The sequence below is a fragment of the Schistocerca gregaria genome, chromosome 4, assembly GCF_023897955.1.
Source record: "Schistocerca gregaria isolate iqSchGreg1 chromosome 4, iqSchGreg1.2, whole genome shotgun sequence".
Classification (NCBI taxonomy): Eukaryota; Metazoa; Arthropoda; class Insecta; order Orthoptera; family Acrididae; genus Schistocerca; species Schistocerca gregaria.
This window is the reverse complement of record NC_064923.1, coordinates 260,918,169-260,942,538: the sequence shown is the minus strand read 5'-3', so window position 1 is coordinate 260,942,538 and position 24,370 is coordinate 260,918,169. Positions and strand designations below refer to the sequence as shown.

The 24,370-nt window shown below is 38.7% G+C and overlaps 1 long non-coding RNA gene across 1 annotated transcript; it reads left to right on the top strand.

The window, feature by feature from the left end:
• Nucleotides 1-183: 183 nt before the first annotated feature.
• Nucleotides 184-22,182, top strand: LOC126267379 (uncharacterized). Its single transcript, XR_007548999.1, has 2 exons — nt 184-665; nt 21,816-22,182. It is a non-coding gene; the product is annotated as an uncharacterized LOC126267379 (long non-coding RNA).
• Nucleotides 22,183-24,370: the final 2,188 nt, after the last annotated feature.

The following is a 24,370-nucleotide window of genomic DNA, read 5'->3' as shown; positions in this document are numbered from 1 at the left end:
AAGCTAAGTAAAAATTACGTATTTAAATATATAAGCTGCATCGCTTTTTTAACTACTGGATTTCCACATTTTTTTACTTCATTTACATGGTCAATAATTTATGAATAAAATTTTTTATTTACTTCCTAATGAAAAATTTGATTATCTATTTCTCGAGCGTAAAGAAGCAGTACAATTATTGTTTCGAAAAGAGACATCGACGGGTATTCATGGTCAGGGTTCCTCAGATTTTCAAATGAAATTCTGCTTTGTAAACGTGGAGAAATATCTCTCCATTTTAACACTGAAGAACAAGTTGTGGGAATGTCTTTGATTGCCAACAGTGTTGTGTAAATAGTATCGTTGTTGTTTTGGTGTTATGAAACGTCATTGTCAATCAAAAGCGTGAAGGTTTAGGAGGTTTGTTATAGCTGTGACAGTGTGTGTTAACTGATGCTGGACTGGGAACGAAAGGTTATAAATAGGAAAAATGTTTCATTATTTGCTGGTGTTCCTGGCTCTATGTCACTGCGCACAGGCAGCAAGCGATTTCGACTTTGGAGACGCTCTAGCGCTTATATTGGGTTTGATTATTAGCATGGTTGGAATTTGCGCTTGCCTTGGTTGTTATGCAAGGAGAAGAAGCAACATGGAAACACTTTAATAACGATGACGTTCTTAACGAGGTGCGTTTTGTTACAAGATGCACAGACCATAGTGTTTATTGTTACGAGTTTTACAGGTGTTACCTGTGACGTTACTATGTAATTATTCGTTTACAGCCAGTGAAAATTTTCACGATATATATAGGTTCAGACGTAGGACTTAACCTGTCTCTGTCTTCCTGTTTGCTGACTACAGAGGCTTAGTGCTACTCGCAGAGTTACGCAGACGAAATTGGTTTTATTTTCGTTGTAAATAAGTTGGCGACATAAATACATGCAACACAATTAAATCCCTCCACCCCACTGTCTGTAACACAATGCCAAGTGTGCAGGTCGCAGTAAAAAGCGATAGTTCTTCAGAGTATAAGGTATTCTTGAATCAGATGACACACAATCATAAATGACGGAAGGTTGATGATAAAAATCCATTTTCTGTTTTTAACGGTCCATTTAATTAGCCAGTTTATTGTCTTCGGGATTACTACTGGCTCTTAAGGAACCTTCATACCTGCCACAAGGCTTGACATATTTATTGAGTTTAAACGTATTGCAAATTCAGTGTACACTGTATACTTTAATTTTCCATTCATTTCACTATCTTAAGTTTTTTAAACGAAGCTGCCTTCCATAAATACATTAAAATTTGGTTTATTATTTTATTTCACCTGTCTTGTTGCTCATATTTCAATACTGTGAAATACAAATGCCCAGTCACTTGTAAAGGTGGTGACAGACTTTGGTTTATTGGTAGAATCCTGGGAAAGTGCAATCAGTTTACAAAAATGATTACATAAAAAATAATTTGCGTTATGCATCCTAGAATATCACTTAAGTATGTGAGAACTGAACGAAGCAGGACCAACGGGAAATATTGAAAGTATACAGAGAAGAGCAGCATAAATAGTTGCAGGTTTGTTTGACCCATGGAAGGGTGTTACAGATGCTGAAGAAATTGAACTGGCAGGCACTTGAAGATAGACCCAATTTATCGCCAGAAAGTGTACTTACATAGTTTCAAGAAACAGCTTTAAAAAGATTACTCTAGGAACATACTAAATCCCCTATGTACTGCTCCCATAGGGATTGTGAGGACAAGATTAGATTAATTATGATACACCCAGAGCCGTCCAAACAGTCATTCTTCCTGCATTCCCTAAGTTAATAGAATGAGAAACTGTAATAAATAGTACACTGGAAAGAACCTTATGTCATGCACAAGTCTGCAGAGTATGGATGTAACTATAGACAGTTCTACGAAGAGAAAAACAAGAAATCTCTTTAGATGGCCAGTCCTTTCCTACTCTTCAATTTCATTTATTGAGCTGTAATTACCGTAAGACAGATCGGTACATTTCTATAGGGAATAGCTTGTCAGTAACACTGGACTTCCTTTGAGTTCTTATCTGTGGTGATATACTGATCTGTAGTGTAGCATCAGGCCCAGATTAGGTTGGAAGGTTGTAATCTGGTTGTGATTTGGTGAAACCAACAGAAGTGACTGCAAGATAAAGTTTGTCATAACAGACTAATCTGTAGTGTAGGGATATACTTTTGTGCAATATTTAACACTCGTTTTGTTTTATAAACTAAAATGCTGATGTAAATTCAGAATATCTATATTAGACAATAAACAAGTCTTCAGTGAGTATTTTGGTGCGTAGTACCAACATATATCTTGCTTAAACTAGAAAAATGCAAGGGAGCTCGACTATGTAACTTTTATCTCAGCAGTGTTCATTCTTTTTATTAGAGATTCCCATTATTGACCCTCAAACCTAGAATTGTTGTGTGTTTTACTTCAAGAATTGTTGCCTCTGCATGAGAGCTGAATGTCAGTGTGTGCATTACTTACTTACTCACTTTGAACAAACTTGGAGGTATCTCCTGTAGTTAAATTAAGAGTTATTAGTGTATATCTCAAAAAATGAATCTAGTACGGAAGACTGCGCAATACCCACACTACCGGTATTACTGTGATATTCATCCTCCAGAAGACTCAAAACACTTCTGATTTGGTACATTTCTGCCTATATTTCCTTCCCTGCTATTTTAGTCATGTGTCATTGTCACCATTGTTAGACCTGCTGCCCCACCCCTCCATTTCTCTTAAATTTTCAGTGTGAAGGCCATGCAGGAAAGATTGCTTAAAGAGGCATATGTCCCATCAGTTGCGTTATTTCATCCTAAGCACATAATGAGAATGATACACAAATGTGCCAAAAATCCAACAGAGTAGTCAACCTGATGATGTGAGCTAGGTTGTGGGAGGGTGTAAAGTACCTACATGATGATGGCCCCCTGCCACACATGTATCGCATGTTTCTTAAGGGCTATCACCTCCCCATGAATATCCCATATGACATGTGCATCTATATACATGCTCTGTAAGCCATTATACAAAATGTGATTCTAAAGTTTCAAGACTTAACTCAGAGCTAGAAATTTATTGGACATTTGAGTACAGCAGACTAAAATTCTTCAAAATATGATCCTTCAGCGTCAACACTGTCATCCACTGTTCGTAGCCCTTCAGGAAGGCCTCAAGCGTCGTGTTGTCAAGGGCTCTCATCGAAGCCTGCTGAATGGTGTTGATGGAGTCGAATTGCTTCCTTTTTAGGTCTGTCTTGATTCGGGGGAACAGGAAAAAGTTACTTGGAGCCAAGTCGAGGCTGTAGGGTGGCTGTGGCAGTGTTGTCACATTGAACTTGACCAAAATTTCGGTGGCGGGACGTGACTTGTGAGCAGGTCAAGTTCAACGTGACAACACTGCTGCAGCCACCCTACAGCCCCGACTTTGCTCCAAGTGACTTTTTCCTCTTTCCACGAATCAGGATAAGCCTAAAAGGGAAGTGATTCGATGCCATCCAGCAGAATTCGACAAGAGCCCTTGACAGCATGACGCCTGAGGCCTTCTAGAAGGGTTACAAACAGTGGAAGACACGCTGGCAGCATTGTGTTGATGTTAAAGGACCATATTTCGAAGAATTTTAGTTTGCTGTACTTAAATGTCCATTAAATTTCTAGCTGTGAGTTAAGTCTTGGAACTTTTGGATCACACTCTGTATGTTACATGACGGAGTGTACCACAAAAGGTCATTTCATTTAGTCTTCTTTTCACAGTTGGATCAAATGTCTGTAAGCCTCCATATGAACCTTAGTTTCTCTTATCTTGTCTTTGCAGTCTGTATGTAAATTTTACATTGGTGGCAATAGAATTGTTCTACAGACGGCTGGAAATGCCTATTTTCTAAATTTTCTTAGTACTGTTATCTAAGCCCTGGACATGCAAAATAAACAAGTAAATCACCACAACACTTTGTTATGATTGAACCAACTGGTTACAAATCTAATGACGCACCTCTGACTTCCTGTCCTTTAATCTGGCATGGTAAGGATTCCGCACACTTGGGCAGTACTCAAGGATGTGTTGCACTAGTGTTCCGCATATGTTCTATTTTATAGGTGAGCTACACTTTCCTCAGATTCTCCCAATAATCCAGTTAACCATTTTCCTTCCCTACGACTGTCCTCATACTTGGCTTGCAGTGTCACGTCTAGATATTTAATTGATGTAACGCTGAGCTACTAATACTTTATTTAAAAAAATTACAGGGTTGTTTTTTCTACTCATCTGCATTAACTTACGTTTTTCTACATTTAGAACGAGCTACCAGTCATTACACCAAGAAGAAATTCCATCTAAGTCATACAGTACTCTTCTATGGTCTCTCGGTTGCAGCACTTTGCTACTTATTAAAGTGTCATGAGCATACAGTCGCAGATTACTGTTCATCCTATCCCTCAGATCATTTACATGTATAACAAACCATAGTGCTCGTATTACACTTCCCTGGGACATTATTAATAATTTTCGTTATATCATACTGGGTTCTGTTACTTAAGGAAAACTTTGAGCCACTCACAGACCTGGGAACATATTCCATATGCTTGGATCTTTATCAGTCTGCAGTGGGGCAACATGTCAAATGCTTTCTGGAATGTGGAATCTGCCGCCTCATCCGTGTTTCACAGGGTATCATAAAAGGGCAAGCTGAGTTTCACAGAAGTGATGCTGTCTAAATCTGCACAGTTTTTTTTTAGATAGAAGCATTTCTGTCTCAAGGATATTTATTACATTCAAACTGAGAATGTGTTGAAATATTCTGCAGCCAACTAATGTTATGGATAATTGTCCATTCTTTTACCCTTTTTGTGTGCAGGAGTTGCCTACAGTTTTTTTCCAGTCTCTTGGGAATTTTCACTGGGTGTGATATTTGTAATAAGCGCAAGCTATGTAAGGTTCCAAACCAAATTGGGATTGCATCCATACCTGGTGACTTATTTGTTTTCAAGTCATTCATTTGCTTTTCCATGACAGGGATACCTATATCTATGTAGTCCATATTGGATCTGTGCACCAGTCAGATGATGGTATGTCTGTACGATCCTGCTATGTAAATGATTTCTTAAATTTGAAATTTAAAAGTTCGGCTTTCCTTCTGGTGCTTGCTATTGCCACTCCAGACTGGTTGATGAGTGACTGGGTAGTTGCCTGTGACCCACTTAGTGATTGTACATGAGACCAGAATATTCTCGGGTTCTCAGCAGCATATTTTGCTAAGATATAACAGTGGACGGCAGAGCCAAGTTTTGAAATTTTCTGTTCATCTTTCTCCACCAAGTGTCAGCAATAAATGAGATTCAGACTACCTCTGGACACCTTGCTGTTGAGTCAAAGTTGATGGTGATTACTGCTCTCCTCCAGGTTGCAACAATTGGCAGCAGTGGCATTTCAATTTTACACATTGTTGCCCACATCAGCAGTTTGTAATACTTGGCAACATTGGAGGTGTCTGCCCTTTCTGCCACCATGTATAAGCAAACCCCATCCTTTCCATGCTTTCCTACCACTGTCTGTCTCTGAACAGAAATGCATACTGGCATGTAACATGCACTGTAGGAATATGTCCCTATCATATCTGGGCTCAAGAAAACTCTTTCCACGCCAGATAGCCATTGTTGTGGCACTTTGGTAGCTGTAGGAAGAACTATCGTCAGAAGGGGCAGCACCAAGGTGGAGAAATTGTAATTAAAAGCATACTGTTTGACACTGATAGGTATATGACTCCTGCATCCTCATCTGATAGAAATGGATGGTACAGTGCAGAAACATAACAAACCCAAGGTAAAGCCCCCCACCCGCCCCTCCTTTGCACAAAGTGGGAGGAGAAATGATACACAAGACAGGGAGAGAAATATTCACAAAGTTCCTGGCCTTTACTGTGGCAGACGATGAATCCTTGTTGGCTACAGAATCTTTATTCCTTTGTGAGAAAAACTGTAAACAAACTCGGAGGCATTATTTGCAAAAACAGACATAATGTCTGATAGGATAGCAGCAATCAGTTCATTTTACAATGTTACTTATAATCTGTCTTGATTGCAAAATTTTTATTCATATGACCAGTTTCGGTTCATCTAGAACTATCTTCAGATCTGATATTTCTGTTACAGGAGTAGCCAGTCCAAATCCAGCAACTTTCACAGAAATATCAGATCTGAAGATGGTTCTAGATGAACCGAAACTGGTCATATGAATAAAAATTTTGCAATCAAGGCGGATTATAAGTAACATTGTAAAAATCAGAGGGCATTACTTTGATGGGGGAGGAAATCTGAAATGGCCGTATATTGATTGAAATGACATTCCTTGCTTGATCATGGGCCCTACTCTCCTGCTGTAAATTTGGTGACATTTCTGTTAGTAATGCCTCACTGGAGGCTGTGTTGTGATTCAAGGTGTAATTTTTCTATGGTGGACTACTTGCAAACCTAGAAAACCAAATTGTTTACATTGTTTGCTGTAGGGTACACATGGGAGTATTTATTTATGCCTTCGATATTGAGCCGATACGAGAAAAAGCAAAAAAAATGATATATTGATGTAAATGTTTAGCATTTTCACCATAATTTTAACTTCTCATAAATGATCCAATGTGTAATTACTGAGAGCAGCTGGTACACAAAGCTTGCAAATAGCACTCACTTTGCACCAACTGTAAAGAGTAATCCCTCTGCTGTTTAAGACTAAACAAGAATTTAAGAAAGAACACAAAATGTGTGTGTACAAAGCTCGTGATTGTCTAATGTACCAGGAAGCTAGAAAAAAGTATGATTGTCTCCATCCTGTTCAGAAGACAATAATTTTGCACAAAAGGTAACTAAACCAGCCTTTACAACAAAGGTGAAAGCTCCCATCACCACCCCCACACAATCAGTGCTAGAGACACTGGCAGCTGGCACACACCTCTTCACATGATGGAGGGATTCCTTGTTACACCCCTGCCCATCTCTTCTACGTTTGCTCAGGAGACTTCAGCCCCCTTATCCTCACACACATGCCCATACAGGAGTAATTTTACTGACTGATGGTTGTTCACCCCCATGGTTTTAATCACCCAAGCCATTGTAGTTTTCATCCCATTTACAGCCAACATCCATGGAAGGTGCAGAGAATTGACCTTTCTTTCAAATTCACAAGAAGAAAAGAAAAAAAAGAAGATACAAAGACTAAAGCTGAACCCACATAATGGGTTGCTTTCACAACCACCTCCTTTTGTGCACTTTGTCCACAAATGCATCATGATATGTTCCTCATTGCATAGGATGTTGTAGACCTTTGTGCTGTCCAGTAGGTGTTCAGCTGGTGCTGAATGAGTACAACAGTTCAGAAATAATTTATACTGATGGCTGAAGAGTTGATGACTTGAGCTGTTTATGCCTGGCTGAAGAGTTGATGACTGAACTGTTCATGTCTTCACATATATAAGGGCAGTGAACAATACAGCTTGTGGTATAGATGCAGCTTTTTCATAGTGGATTTGGTAGCCGTTATGCTCCTCACCACATTTGCACACGAGTCTTCCTTAATTTGTAGTGGCTCCATGCACAGCTTACAGACTGTAACTACTGTTACCCTTGACACTCGTTGGTGCTCACTATTGATAATATTCTCTGTGCCCCTTTTGATGATGCACCTGAATCTCAGATTATGTTGAGATCTTGGGGAATTCACTTGCAGGCCAGTTAACCAAAGCAACTACCAAGAAGCACATCCTTAGACAAACTGCACCACCTTATTGTATGTGTGAACACTACCATCCCCTCCACCTCCCACTGGTAGCATGTTGTTGTTGTTGTGGTCTTCAGTCCTCGGACTGGTTTGATGCAGCTCTCCATGCTACTCTATCCTGTGCAAGCTTCTTCATCTCCCAGTACTTAATGCAACCTACATCCTTCTGAACCTGCTTACTGTATTCATCTCTTGGTCTCCCTCTACGATTTTTACCTTCCACGCTGCCCTCCAGTGCTAAATTTGTGATCCCTTGATGCCTCAAAACATGTCCTACCAACCGGTCCCTTCTTTTTGTCAAGTTGTGCCACAAACTCCTCCCCAATTCTATTCAATACCTCCTCATTAGTTATGTGATCTACCCATCTAATCTTAAGCATTCTTCTGTAGCACCACATTTCGAAAGCTACTATTCTCTCCGTGTCCAAACTAGTTATCGTCCATGTTTCACTTCCATACATGGCTACACTCCATACAAATACTTTCAGAAACAACTTCCTGACATTTAAATCTATACTCGATGTTAACAAATTTCTCTTTTTCAGAAACGCTTTCCTTGCCATTGCCAGTCTACATTTTATATCCTCTCTACTTCGACCATCATCAGTTATTTTGCTCCCCAAATAGCAAAACTCCTTTACTACTTTAAGTGTCTCATTTCCTAATCTAATTCCCTCAGCATCACCCGATTTAATTTGAATACATTCCATTATCCTCGTTTTGCTTTTGTTGATGTTCATCTTATATCATCCTTTCAAGACACTGTCCATTCCGTTCAACTGCTCTTCCAAGTCCTTTGCCATCTCTGACAGAATTACAATGTCATCGGCGAACCTCAAAGTTTTTATTTCTTCTCCATGAATTTTAATACCTACTCCAAATTTTTCTTTTTTTTTTTTTTTTACTGCCTGCTCAATATACAGATTGAATAACATCGGGGAGAGGCTACAACCCTGTCTCACTCCCTTCCCAACCACTGCTTCTCTTTCATGCCCCTCGACTCTTATAACTGCCATCTGGTTTCTGTACAAATTGTAAATAGCCTTACACTCCCTGTATTTTACCCCTGCCACCTTTAGAATTTGAAAGATAGTATTCCAGTCAACATTGTCAAAAGCTTTCTCTAAGTCTACGAATGCTAGATACGTAGGTTTGCCTTTTCTTAATCTTTCTTCTAAGATAAGTCGTAAGGTTAGTATTGCCTCACGTGTTCCAACATTTTTGCAGAATCCAAACTGATCTTCCCCAAGATCTGCTTCCACCAGTTTTTCCATTCGTCTGTAAAGAATTCGCGTTACTATTTTGCAGCTGTGATTTATTAAACTGATAGTTCGGTAATTTTCACATCTGTCAACACCTGCTTTCTTTGGGACTGGAATTATTATATTCTTCTTGAGGTCTGTGGGTATTTCGCCTATCTCATACATCTTGCTCACCAGATGGTAGAGTTTTGTCACGACTGGCTCTCCCTAGGCCGTCAGTAGTTCAAATGGAATGTTGTCTACTCCCGGGGCCTTGTTTCGACTCAGATCTTTCAGTGCTCTGTCAAACTCTTCCCGCAGTATTGTATCTCCCATTTCATCTTCATCTGCATCCTCTTCCATTTCCAGTACATCGCCCTTGTATAAACCTTCTATATACTCCTTCCACCTTTCCGCCTTCCCTTCTTTGCTCAGAACTGGGTTCCATCTGAGCTCTTGATATTCATACAAGTGGCTCTCTTTTCTCCAAAGGTCTCTTTAATTTTCCTGTAGGCAGTATCTATCTTACCCCTTGTGAGATAAGCCTCTACATCCTTAGATTTGTCCTCTAGCCATCCCTGCTTAGCCATTTTGCACTTCCTGTCGATCTCATTTTTGAGACGTTTGTATTCCTTTTTGCCTGCTTCATTTACTGCATTTTTATATTTTCTCCTTTCATCAATTAAATTCAATATTTCTTCTGTTACCCATGGATTTCTATTAGCCCTCGTCTTTTTACCTACTTTATCTTCTGCTGCCTTCACTACTTCATTCCTCAGAGCTACCCATTCTTCTTCTACTGTATTTCTTTCCTCCATTCCTGTCAATTGTTCCCTTATGCTCTCCCTGAAACACTCTACAACATCTGGTTCTTTCAGTTTATCCAGGTCCCATCTCCTTAAATTCCCACCTTTTTGCAGTTTCTCAGTTTTAATCTACAGTTCATAATCAGTAGATTGTGGTCGGAATCCCCACCTGCTCCTGGAAATGTCTTACAATTTAAAATCTGGTTCCTAAATCTCTGTCTTATCATTATATAATCTATCTGAAAACCTTTTAGTATCTCCAGGATTCTTCGATGTATACAACCTTCTTTTATGATGCTTGAACCAAGTATTAGCTATGATTAAGTTATGCTCTGTCCAAAATTCTACCAGACGGCTTCCTCTTTTATTTCTTCCCCCCAATCCATATTCACCTACTATGTTTCTTTCCCTCCCTTTGCCTACTGACGAATTCCAGTCACCCATGACTATTAAATTTTCATCTCCCTTCACTACCTGAACAATTTCTTTTATCTCATGATACATTTCCTCAATTTCATCATCATCTGCAGAGCTAGTTGGCATATAAACTTGTACTACTGTAGTAGGCTTGGGCTTTGTGTCTATCTTGGCCACAATAATGCGTTCACTATGCTGTTTGTAGTAGCTTAATCGCACCCCTATTTTCCTATTCATTATTAAACCTACTCCTGCATTACCCCTATTTGATTTTGTATTTATAACCCTTTATTCAGCTGACCAAAAGTCTTGTTCCTCTTGCCACCGAACTTCACTAATTCCCACTATATCTAACTTTAACCCATCCATTTCCCTTTTTAAATTTTCTAACCTACCTGCTCGATTAAGGGATCTGACATTCCACGCTCCAATCCGTAGAACGCCAGTTTTCTTTCTCCTGATAACGACGTCCTCTTGAGTAGTCCCCGCCCGGAGATCCGAATGGGGGACTATTTTACCTCCGGAATATTTTACCCAAGAGGACGACATCATCATTTAATCATACAGTAAAGCTGCATGCCCTCGGGAAAAATTACGGCTGTAGTTTCCCTTGCTTTCAGTCGTTTGCAGTACCAGCACAGCAAGGTCGTTTTGGTTAATGTTACAAGGCCAGATCAGTCAATCATGCAGACTGTTGCCCCTCTTCAGGAACCACACGTTTGTCTGGCCTCTCAACAGATACCCCTCCGTTGTGGTTGCACCTACGGTACGGCCATCTGTATCGCTGAGGCACGCAAGCCTCCCCACCACCGGCAAGGTCCATGGTTCATGGGGGGGACTGGTAGCATGTCTCCACCAAAATTTTTACTGCTGTGCAACAAACCCTGAAACTAACTAATTCATTAGCCTTAGTCATAGCTATCTACACCCAATTGGCAGCCTAGGTCTTAATGTTTTAACTGACAGTATGATTATCATACTTATGAATTTTCGTTATGTGACCTCGTCAGCTGTCGTCGAGGTCAAGGGTTACCTCTCGCCTCGTAATCAGCCCTGAGCCTTCAGGCTGCCTCTGTCTGATGAACCAGTGTGATTCCTGGCCCTTTGAATCTCTTCAAATTTTTGTATTTCTTGTTGGTGTAAAGCATGTGTGTTATTTTACTACTTCCTGTCGTATTGGTGGTTTGATTTTTCCTTCACTCTTTTACACTGAACATTGGAGGGGATAAGCACTGGTAGGACACGGAAGGCATGATTCCTGCCATGTGGGAATTCTGGGAGGGAGCTCTAGTTGCACTCGGTCAATGCACTTTCCCCACCTCATGCTATTTTATTGCCATTGCAAGGCTGTTTTACCTATATCCTTCCTTTTGCTTGTTTCATTATTCTAGATGAATTATTAAGAAACTATTTGGCTGACTACCCTTTTCCTTCTAGAGGAACTCTATTGACCGTGATGGAAGAACCGATGACCCCATAGTTTTACCCTCTACCCCAGATCTAATTGAACCCTTGCTACTTGCAGTAAGATGGTAATTGCAAACTGTGATGATGCTTCTCTGACATGACAACTATATGCTTAAGATAGGTTTTTTTTTTTTTCTCTCTCTAGGCATGTTATGTTCACTGCAAAACAATTGGTGGAAGAACATTTTCTTTGTAAATAGAACCTGTTTGACCTAGCATGAGGAGAAGCTAGAATTAATTATCATGCATCAAACATACCTGAAAAGGAATGCTTTGGGATGAAACAGTGTCCATGTGGGTAGTGATCATTTTTGGTGGACACAGGCAGATCCATGTCTTTTCACATGAAACTGTAATTGTATAGGTCTTCAAATAAACCACACTTAATTTGTGAGTACATCCTTATTCTTCTGCAATGACTTCATCTTGTAAGCTAGGAGGTACCAGTTGGAACTGCTGACCTAAATCTTGTAGAACATGTATGGAATGCTATCTGGAGGAATCCTATTACTCACATTCGTGCTCAGACTGCTTTGGCATTGAGAGTGCCAAGTATGGCATTCAATGTGTCCTGTAGAGCCAGTGCTCACCAACATTAAAAGAATCATGAATTATTGTAAGTGCTGCATTGCTGACTCATGCAGGAACTAAGGGGGGGGGGGGGGGGGGGAGAGAGAGAGAGAGAGAGAGAGAGAGAGAGAGAGAGAGAGAGAGAGAGAGAGAGAGAGCACTACTATCAGTACTGTAATAGGAAATCTGGGTAAAACATAGACAATGGGATAATGAAAACACACTTGAGCATTGCTTTAGTTTTTCTTATTTCTGTAAATCACTTAATGCACATGTCAGAGAAGTTTCTTGAATATGCTATTTCTGCTTCTCTTGCCAGTACTCCTCTGGCAAGTCAGTGCTTCATACTGGCAATGACTTTGATACTGACACTCCTCTCTTCCTTTGAAAGAAGTAAAAACAAAAATGTTGCAAGTCACTATGTATGATGTAGAATGTATGTAAATGAATTAGCTAGAAGTATGGTAGGATACATAAACATGTGGCTCTGTAACTTTATCCAACAAAACACTATGTGTGTAGATTCTGATACAGAACAGTTATTAAAGTGAAGTATGATTTACAAAAGATAATCCGATAATGTGCTCCAACAAAACACTGTGTGTAGATTCTGATACAGAACAGTTATTAAAGTGAAGTATGATTTACAAAAGATAATCCGATAATGTGCCAAGTGGTATATTGTTAACTTAGCTAACTGAAAATGCATGTTAAGCTTTATTGGGAGTTACACATTCATTAAGGTAAGCTACTTTGTACACCATCATGGCAGTCTCCTCTGTCACAAATACTGTTATGTGAAGGCTTCCTTACTCAATAGGTACCAGTCCTAAGGGATCCTCAAGCTATGGCTCTCACTACCTTGGCTCACAAATTTGTCCCTTTTTTTGACATAATAATTATCACTAATTTTAGGTATCTATTTCTTCTTTTTTATGGAAGTAATACATTACATGTATTAACTAAAAGTAAAGGAATTAATTTTCAAACATATACTCTTGCAATATTTAGCAAACTTTTAATACATTTTAATACTTTTCTCTTTGACAGGACTACTAACCTCATAATTGAGTCCTTTTAAGTAATAATAATAATAATAATAATAATAATAAAACAACGAAATCTTAAGACAACCACCAGAACAAGCACAAATAGAACACGAAGTGACACACGTGTTAGATATAGAAGAAAAATTGCAGCTGACATATATAGAATACAAAGACACAAATACAGATATTAGACCATTCTTGCATAGACCCCCAAATAACCGACAAATCAAAACAACGATAACTATCAACTCAATCATACACAACAAAATAAATGAAAATACAATTATGGCAGAGTTACAACTACTGGTTTATATAGGAGCACTCACTACACTAAATACACACTAGGCAGAGATCAGAACCAACCAACACACACAAGAAAACCACAAAACCAGCACGGTAACACAGGCTACAGATCAGAATAAAAAACTGAGAAGAGACATCGGACAGCTAACACAATTTATAAGAAATGAAATATCAGACAAAAACGAAAAAGGTTAGGTAAAATCTCACAACAAGAAGTAACAGAGCAATTAGATGAAAAGAAGCAGAAATTACAAGCATTGGCCAAACGACTTAGAAGATACAAAAAAAAGTGAAAATGGAAACAAAACCAAACATTCAACACAAACCAAAAGAAATTTTATCAGACAATGGATAACACACACATTAAAATAGACAATCCACCAAACATAACAGACATGGAACACTTCTGGAGCAACATATTGTCAAACTCTGTACAACATAATAGACATGCACGGTGGATACAAGCAGAAACAGACACATACAAGATGATACCACAAATGCCTGAAGTGATAATTATGCTACATGAAGTCACCCGAGCAATTAATTCTACACATAATTGGAAAGCCCATGGAAAAGATAAAATAGCAAATTTCTGGCTAAAGAAGTTCACCTCAACACATTCACATCTAACTAAATTATTTAACAAACATAATTGTTGGGTTCAAATTAATGATGGTGTAAATAAAATTGAATGAAACTTCCACATGGGAAAAATATATTAAAAACAAAGATTCCAAGACTTACCAAGCGGGGAAAGTGCCGGTAGATAGGCACAATAAATAAAACACACACACAGAATTTCTAGCTTTCGCAACCGACGGTTGCTTCTTCAGGAAAGAGGGAAGGAGAGGGAAAGACGAAAGGATGTGGGTTTTAAGGGAGAGGGTAAGGAGTCATTCCAATCCCGGGAGCGGAAAGACTTACCTTAGGGGGAAAAAGGACAGGTGTACACTCGCACACACACACATATCCATCCGCACATACACAGACACAAGCAGAGGAGCACAATGATGTAAAGAGCAACTGATAATAGATGCCGAGGTGACATATCAAGCTAAAACTAAACAAAGGTCACTATCCTATGCATACATTGTATTCAAAGGACTGGGTATGTACTGGCAGGTTATGAAAATGAGGCTAACAATTGTTTGATGAAGAAAATGTCTGCTTGTGTCTGTGTATGTGCGGATGGATATGTGTGTGTGTGCGCGAGTGTACACCTGTCCTTTTTCCCCCTAAGGTAAGTCTTTCCGCTTCCGGGATTGGAATGACTCCTTACCCTCTCCCTTAAAACCCACATCCTTTCGTCTTTCCCTCTCCTTCCCTCTTTCCTGAAGAAGCAACCGTCGGTTGCGAAAGCTAGAAATTCTGTGTGTGTGTTTGTGTGTTTTATTTATTGTGCCTATCTACCGGCGCTTTCCCGCTTGGTAAGTCTTGGAATCTTTGTTTTTAATAAATTATTTAATAGTTACATTGCAGACCCTGATACACTTACACAAGGAATAACTTATCTGAAAACTAAAGATCAAGCAGACACAGCAAACCCAGCAAAATATCGCCCCATAACATACCTACCAACAATATACAAAATATTAACTTCAGTCATTACAATAGAAATTAATGACATACAACACAGAACAAAATTATAAATGATGAACAAAAAGGCTGCTGCAAAGGAGCACAATGATGTAAAGAGCAACTGATAATAGATGCCGAGGTGACATATCAAGCTAAAACTAAACAAAGGTCACTACACTACGCATACATTGATTAGCAAAAAGCTTTTGATAGTGTACCCCACTCATGGTTACTACAGATATTGGAAATATACAAAGTAGATCCTAAAGTGATACTGTTCCTAAACATAGTAATGAAAAATTGGAAAACCACACTTAATATCCAGACAAATTTAAATAATATCACATCACAGCCAATACAGATTAAGTGTGGAATATACCAAGGAGACTCATTAAGTCCTTTCTGGTTCTGCCTTGCTCTGAACCCATTATCCAACATGTTAAATAATACAAATTATGGATATAATATTACTGGAACATACCAACACAAAATCACACATTTGCTATACATGGATGATCTAAAACTACTGGCAGCAACAACTCAACCAATTACTAAAGATAACAGAAGTATTCAGCAATGATATAAATATCGCTTTTGGAACAGACAAGCGTAAGAAAAATAGCATAGTTAAACACACTAAACAAGAAGATTACTTATTGGATAACCACAGCGACTGCATAGAAGCGATGGAAAAACAGATGCCTATAAATATCTAGGATACAGGCAAAAAATAGGAATAGATAATACAAATATTAAAGAAGAACTAAAAGAAAAATATAGACAAAGGCTAACAAAAATACAGAACTGACAGCAAGAAACAAGACAAAAGCTATAAATACTTATGCTATACCAATATTGACCTATTCATTTGGAGTAGTGAAATGGAGTAACACAGAACTAGAAGCGTTCAACACACTTACATGATCACAATGCCACAAATATAGAATACATCACATACCTTCAGCAACAGAAAGATTCACATTAAGCAGAAAGGAAGGAGGAAGGGAATTTATCGACATAAAAAACCTACATTATGGACAGGTAGACAATTTAAGAAAAATTTTTATAGCACGAGCAGAAACTACCAAAATATGCAAAGCAATCACCCATTTAAATACATCGGCTACACCATTGCAATTTCATAACCATTTCTACAACCCTTTAGATCACATAACATCAACAGATACGAAGAAAGTAAATTGAAAAAAGAAAACATTACATGGCAAGCACTCGTATCATCTAACACAGCCACATATCGATCAAGACGCATCCAACACGTGGCTAAGAAAAGGCAAGATATACAGTGAGACGGAAGGATTCATGATTGCAATACAGGATCAAACAATAAACACCAGATATTACAGCAATCATTTTATTAAAGATCCCAATACCACAACAGATAAATGCAGACTTTGCAAACAACAAATAGATACAGTAGATCACATCACAAGCGGAAGTACAATATTACCAAATACAGAATACACCAGAAAACATGACAATGTAGCAAAAATAACACATCAACAACTTGCCATACAACATAAACTAATAAAACGACACATTCCCACTTACAAGTATGCACCAGAAAATGTACTGGAGAATGATGAATACAAATTATACTGGAACAGAACCATTATAACAGATAAAACACCACCACATAACAAACCTGACATCTACTCACCAATAAAAAGAAGAAATTAACACAACTAATTGAAATATCCATACCCAATACAACAAATATACAGGAGAAAAAATTGAAAAATACATCCAACTGGCTAAGGAAGTCAAGGACATGTGGCATCAGGATAAAGTTGACATTATACCAATTATACTATCAACTACAGGAGCCATACCACACAATATCCACCAGTACATCAATGCAATACAGTTACATCCAAATGTATATATACAACTACAGAAATCTGTAATTATTGATAATGTTCAATTACCCAAAAGTTCCTAAATGCAATGTAACATATACTGTACAATTAAAAGGAAGTCACACTTGATCAAGGTCCGCGTCACTTTCCATTTTTAACTAGACATAACGTCTGAGAAAGGAAAGAAATAATAATAGTAAATAATAATGAGTAGCAGCACTGCACTATTTCAAATATTGTGTGTCTGAAGCTCTCTGTGTGGGTTGTACTGTTACAGGAAAGTTACTGTTTGTAATTATTTTAATTTTATTTCATTCCACATTTTGAGTATGTAGTTATAAAGTAATCACTTTTGATCTATATCAATCCCCAGCAAAAAGTGTAAGATTTCGAACAGTTACATCTTTCACCATATATTTAATACATTGACCCAGTAGAGCTCCCACCCACCGGAGGCATCACTCTCTTCCCAACAAAGCAGAAATACATTTTAACAAGTTAAGAAATAACTGAAAGAAGCATCTTTTGCAATCTTCTATTTACAGAAGCAGGAACAGTGAGCCATATCTGATCCTTTACCATGTAACATGTATGTATGGTCATAATTTGTTGAGTGAATGTTGCATTTTGGCTTCTTTGAATGATAAGTAGTGTACACACATTTTAAGAAATGTTTTATTGATGTCACACAGTCAATTAAAAATGGCAAAATCTTGTCCAAAAATAAAACACCTATTTTACACCAGCTCTTTCAAAACTCTTTTGTATGAAGTTGAAAATGCGCCAACAAACATAAATACTGTATGACATATTTGTATTATAGGTGTTTATAGGAATCAAACCAGTGTGCTTTTATTCACATTAATTTGCAACACAAATGGTATTTGTTTAAGGTAACTCCTTCATGTCTGATATATTAATACACACTGATGAGCCAAAACATTATGATTCTTGCCTACCATGATATTGTATACTGCCTGATGGCATTGTAGTCACATGACACATGGTAAGAAAAGTATACAACTTAAGCAGAGATGAATGGAGAACCATTTTAGTCACAATATGAGCCACAGAAGGCAAATCCACTAATGTATGCAACTTTGGAAAAGGCAGATTGTTATGGCCTGGCACCTGAGTACAAGCATCTTGTAAACAGTGAAGTAGCTTCCACATGCTACTGTCATGAAGATTTATGGAAACTGGTGAAAGATAGTGAAACCATGAGTAGGCAACAAGATGTTGGACATCCACACTGCATCAAAGAACATAGAAGTCAGAGGCATGCCTGCACTGTTAAGCTTAATGGTGGCAATCTGTGGCAAATCTAACAACAGACATAAGTAGCAGAGGCCCAGGTGTTTTGTAGTGCCATTCACATTGCTGAACATTGGGCTCTGCAACAGGTGACCCCTGTGTGCTCCCATGTTGACCTATCAACATTGTCAATTATGATTGCAGTGAGCAAGTATCTTTGGCATTGGACTGTAAAATAGCGTAAACATATCACCTGGTCACACTACGTGGATGGTTGTATCCAGCAGCTCCAATATCCAGGCAGATAACTGCACTAAACATGCCTCATGCCACAAATGCAGGCTAGGTGAAACCAGTAATATGCTATTCACTTCAGTTACAATGGGACCTGTGGTAATAATCAAAGGCACCATGAGAGTACGGACTAATGAACATCATTGCAGACTACTTGCACCCTTCATGCTTGATGTCTTCCCTGATGACGGAGGCATCTTTCAGCAGGATAACAGTCCAAATCACAAGTCCAGAACATGCTACAGTGGTCTGAGTAGCGTGATAGTGAACTAACGTTGATGTATTGGCTCAAATTTGCGTAATCTGAATCCAACAGAATATGTCTGCGACACTATAATACCACCAGCCAGTAATTTATAGGAATTATGTGATCCATGTATAAACATATTGTGCTACAAATCTCAGGAAACCTACCAAGGCCTTGTTGGTTCCTCGAGTGCAGATCAGATGTGCGCAACTGCTTGCCAGTTATGCAGCACACATTCGTAGTGCTCCTGAGCATCCGAATTAACATCTCCTTTTCCTCCCTGCGGCAGTCCATCTCCCGTATCAGCGACCCAGGTTGAAGCTAACGATTGCGGTTCGTGTGCGCTCCGTTCTCTCCGAACTGGAGTCCTTCTCTTTAGCACCTCTTTTTGTGGTCCATTCACATATGCCTCCATGGTGTACACCTTGGCCACAGCTTCATCTGGACCTGTCATGTGGCCCTTAGGACTCCGTTAACCCTGTGACTCTCTGCAGTCACTTCCTCTCGATTCTTAATGTGTTCCGGGGCTCTGAAGTGGTTTACACTGATGGCTGATGGTCACATAGGCTTTGCGTACGTTCACGATGGCCATATTGAACAGCATTCCTTACCCGATGCCTGTGGTGTATTCATTGCAGAGCTGGTGGCCATTTCTCGTGCACTTCAGTATCTCCGTTCATGGGACCCCTGGTCACGTCGGAATCCTAGGAAATGAACTTGCTGACAGGCTGGCCAAACGAGCTACACGGAAACCACTTCTGGAGATGGGCATCCCTGCAACTGACCTGCGTTTGTTATTATGCCACAAGGTTTTTCAACTTTGGGAGACGGAGTGGCAAAATTTCAGTACGCACAACAAACTAAGAGCCATTATGGGGACCATGAATGTGTGGAAGTCCTCGATTAGGGCCTCTTGCAGGGACTCCGTGGTTCTCTGCCGGCTCCGCATTGGCCATGTCTGGGTGACCCACGGCTACGTCCTGCGCCGTGAAGACCTACCTCAGCGCCCGGTTGACAGTGGCCCATATTCTTCTGCTCTGTACTCCTCTGGCTGCCCTGTGACTTCATCTTCGGTTGCCAAACTCGTTATCATTGATTTTAGCAGACAACGCTTCATAGGCTGATTTGGTTGTAAGTTTCATCCTTGAGTGTGGGTTTTATCATTTAATCTGAGTTTTAGTGCCCCTTTTCTCTCCTCCTTAGGGCGGAGATTTTAATGTGTTGCAGGGTGACTGCCTTTTCCTTTTTATTTTCGTGGTCAGCCAGCTAATGTAATCTGCTTCTTTGTTTTACTTCTCCTAACTGTTTCTTGCATCTCTCTGTTGTTTCCTTGTCCTTTTTTGTTCCTTTTAGTGTTCGTTGCCTTTCCTTCATTCTAGTGGTCTTTCCTTTCTTTACATTTTGTGTTATATGTCTCGTCTGTTCTATTCTCATACTTGTGGCATTGTTTTATTAGGAACAAGGGACCAATGACCTCATAGTTTGGTCCCTTTTCTCCTCTTTTAAACCAACCACCCAAAACTGTTGTTTTTCCAAGCCACACAGAGTTGTTTCTGTATTGCATTTCAAAGGTGGACCAGTGTGCTACTAAGGAGGTGGACATAATCAGTGTTAACCTCAGTAATTGTGAAACAATTGTAGAAACTGCCTTTTATGTTATAGTTTTATGGCTTATAACTAAATATGTATATGTAGTATGTATGTTCCTTCTATGGCTAAATTTGAAGATTTAATTGTAGTGTGACCAGAATTCAGAAACATTTCTAAAATTGCCCTTGTAGTTGGTCAGGTGAATAATTTATAGTCCAGAATGAAGGAAGATTGGATGTAATGTCCTGTCGACATAAAGCTCATTAGAGGTGCATTGTGTCAAGTTTGGGGAAGGAAATTGGCTGTGTCTTTCAAAGGACCCATCCCATCATTTGCCTGGAGTGATTTAGGCAAATCATAGAAAACTTCAATTTGGATGGCCGGATGCGGATTTGAACCATCATCCTCCTGAATGCAAGTCCATTGTGCTAACCACTGCATCACTCCGTTCGGTGCATCCAGAATGAATTTTCACTGTCTAGCAGCATGTGTGCTGATTTGAAACTTGCTGGCAGATTAAAACTGTGAACTGAACTGGATCTGGGTCCACGAAATACATAATTCTTATGTTCAACTTCTGGTTGTCTGACACACAGTTTTAATTTACTTGAAAGTTTCAAATTCTGTAGTACTGAATAACACTGCCTTGTACAAAAATAAATTGATACTCTTCAAAAAATGTTTATTGAAGCCACCAGTATTGGTTGAATCAACTGGTGTTTTCTCCATAATGCCTAAAATAAAGTCCATTTTCATTTTCTGTTGGACTCATATTCTTACAGTTATATATCCTGTTTGCACTTTGATGTTGTGTCCTGTTGCCATTTATCATTCAATCTGTAATTTCCATATTTAGTTTTCCAATATTTTCTTATGTCTCATAAATGAGTTTCACCGTTTAAATTGCTATTAGCATAATGTTCCCTTCCAAACCCTCCCCTCCCCCCCCCCACCCCCACTCTTTCTCCCCCTCTTTTTTTTCCATAGTGTTTCCTCTTTGTTCCTCCACCATCCATCCACCCCTCATAATACTCTTGCTGGCTAATACACTGCATGTAGTACCAGCATTGCATTATAATTTTGTTGTGCTATTTATTTTTGAAAAGAAAATGGTAATGTGTGTTTTATAGATGCCTCAAATTAAAGTCTTGGTTGATAGATACTCTGGTTCTAATCAGACATTTGACAAATACCAGAACTGCCTTTTAACTGTGTGTATCCTATGCAAGTTTTTCCCTCAGTGCAGATCTTTATCAAATTCCTTTTTTCTTCCTTTAATAGTACAACATGAGTAATATATTTGTTGTTAAATTAATGTTAATTACTGATAGTTGTTTCTTTTACAGATTTATTGGCATTAAATGCAGCACATTGTGATTATGGAAGAGAAAAATGTGATGTGAAGAATTGAGAAGTCATTTTTACACTTCACTCAACTTTATGGCTTTTCTTTGTGCCTTTAATGAATGTGCCTGAACAGTGGAATGATTTAGCAGATACTTGTGGAAAAATTGTAATTTCTCACCTTTGAATACAATTATGTGTAGACATGTCAGCTATAGTTTTAATTCTGCACAACTGGATATCCAGTATTTCTTTAGTGTTAAGTTACAGTGTGCCTAGAAATATTGTACGCCATGTTACGTGAATGTGCAATTGATGTGATATAACATTTTGATTTTTACTTTCAATAAAAAAATGTAATTTGTTAAACTTTCTTGTACTGCTGGTCTTATATATAAAATTTTTGTTTGTGTTGTTAGGAACAAATGTGAGGTAACAGGAGCATGCAGCATAATATTGATTGTTAGTTTCAGTAGAGTGGCTGGTGAAAATTAATCAGCAACCACTGTGTCAAGTACCTATGATTCTTTATTATTAATATTCTTACACCTCAGATAGACAAATGTTCATCCTGACAATTTTTCTAATTTGATCTTCTAAATGAGTGGTAGCCCAGGCATCTGTTTGTTCAATTCTTAATCATTAAAAGATTACACTGGAGTATAACAACAAAAATAATCAATTTTTTGTAATATAGTTGGATGGACAAAATATCTACTCGCCAAGCATCAACAGGAGAACACACATTAAAATAAGGTTTTACGGATGCAGGTTTTTGGAGTCAGTGGTGCCTTCTTCTGGCAGAAAGGTTGAAGGGGAAAGAAGAGGGGTGAAGGAAAAATGCTAAGGAAAAGGGGTAGAGTTTGGAAAAGTCACCCAGAAACCCAGATCAAGAGAGAGTTGCCATGGGAGACTTATCCCATCTGCAAGTCTCCCCTGACCTGGGGCTCTGGATGATTTTTCAGAAATCTACCCATTTTCCTTCACCCCTCTGCCTTCCCCTTCAACCTTCCTGCCAAAAGAAGAAACTACTGGCTCCAAAAACTTGCATACATAAAACCGCCTTTTTTAAAAATTTTTTAGAATATATGTGTGTATTCTCCTGCCACCGCTTGATGAGCAGATGTTTTTATCTATGCAATTACATTTTAATGGAGTATGTGTTGTCTTCACATTTACCTAAGCAATCCACCAAAGTCATTGAAGATCTGTGTAAAGCAAGACCTTCGGACAATGTGTGTGGATCAGATTCCAATATGTGGAGCAAACTGTCATCAAGCATGTTAAAAAGGCCCGAAGATATTTTCAATTTTCTGGAATTCAAGAGAAGAATACTCTAGATTTAATTTGTAAGATATCATTTTACATCATCTCTTACCACCCTCATAATTATTTATAAATTTTCAGTGGTGTGACTAAGAAAGAGAACACAATTGGCTGCATAGTGATTTACTCAATCATATCTTAAAGATCCATTTTCCAGAAGAGTTTATAGCTTGTGACACAGAAGTAAGTGCAACTTTGAGGGAACTGGAGCAGATGGTACATATTTGGCTGCAAAATGTCTCATCTGCTCAGATTCCCTGCACCAAAAGCTGTCTAGTGCGTGTAGCCAGCAAAGTGGAACTTATCAATTACATTCAGTGCAGCAGTCATCTCCATCTACAGCATGTTCTACTAAATGTCAGGAGATGAGGGAACACTGAACAGTGAATTGCTGGATGTAGCAGCCAAGTATCTACAGGGGCAAGCTATATGCTTTAACACCCCTAGCCTAGAGTATTTTAATTCATAAGACAGTGGGTGCAAACTTAGCTTGGTTACCCAAATTTCTTGTGTCTGTGTGTTCAACACACAAATAGTTTTGGATGGAGATTTCTGTTAGTGTGGGTGCTCAAGATACCTGAGTTATGCCTCATTGTGCATGGAAATACTACTCTGTATGATTCCCTCTTTCAATATTTTCTCTAGTTATTGCAGCAATGAATAAGGTTAACAGAATGATGTTGCCTTTATGATTACGTACCATTAACAAAAATACAACATTTAAAGCATTAGAAATCAAACCTCAGACTTCCAAAACACATGAATGATGACAATGTAAAGGTTGTCTCCAAAGAAAGTCTCTATTTTATGTGTCAGAATAAAATAGAGGTTGAAATAAATCAACAAAATCTCTATTTATTTTATTTGATGGCTCAACATGTAAACATTGGGATGGCTGCCACTTTGCTGTGGATATTTTCTTTGAACAGCTCCAGAGAAATCAAATTATTGACATAGACTTTAGGTTTGTCATATCACCATAAGAAAAAATTCCATTGGGCTCAAATCTGGACTATGTGGTGGTCACTTTGTCACTCGTCCTGGAGGTCAATTTGCCAATGAAAATTTCACAAACTACAGGATAGATGCATCGGATGTGTGTGCTGTGACTCTGTCTTGCTGAAACAATGTTCTTTGGTCATAATCAGGAAATGTTTGCAATTCGGGCACCAAAAAATCGTTTAACATTGCCACATAACATTCCGAATTCACTGTAACTGCAGGCTGCACT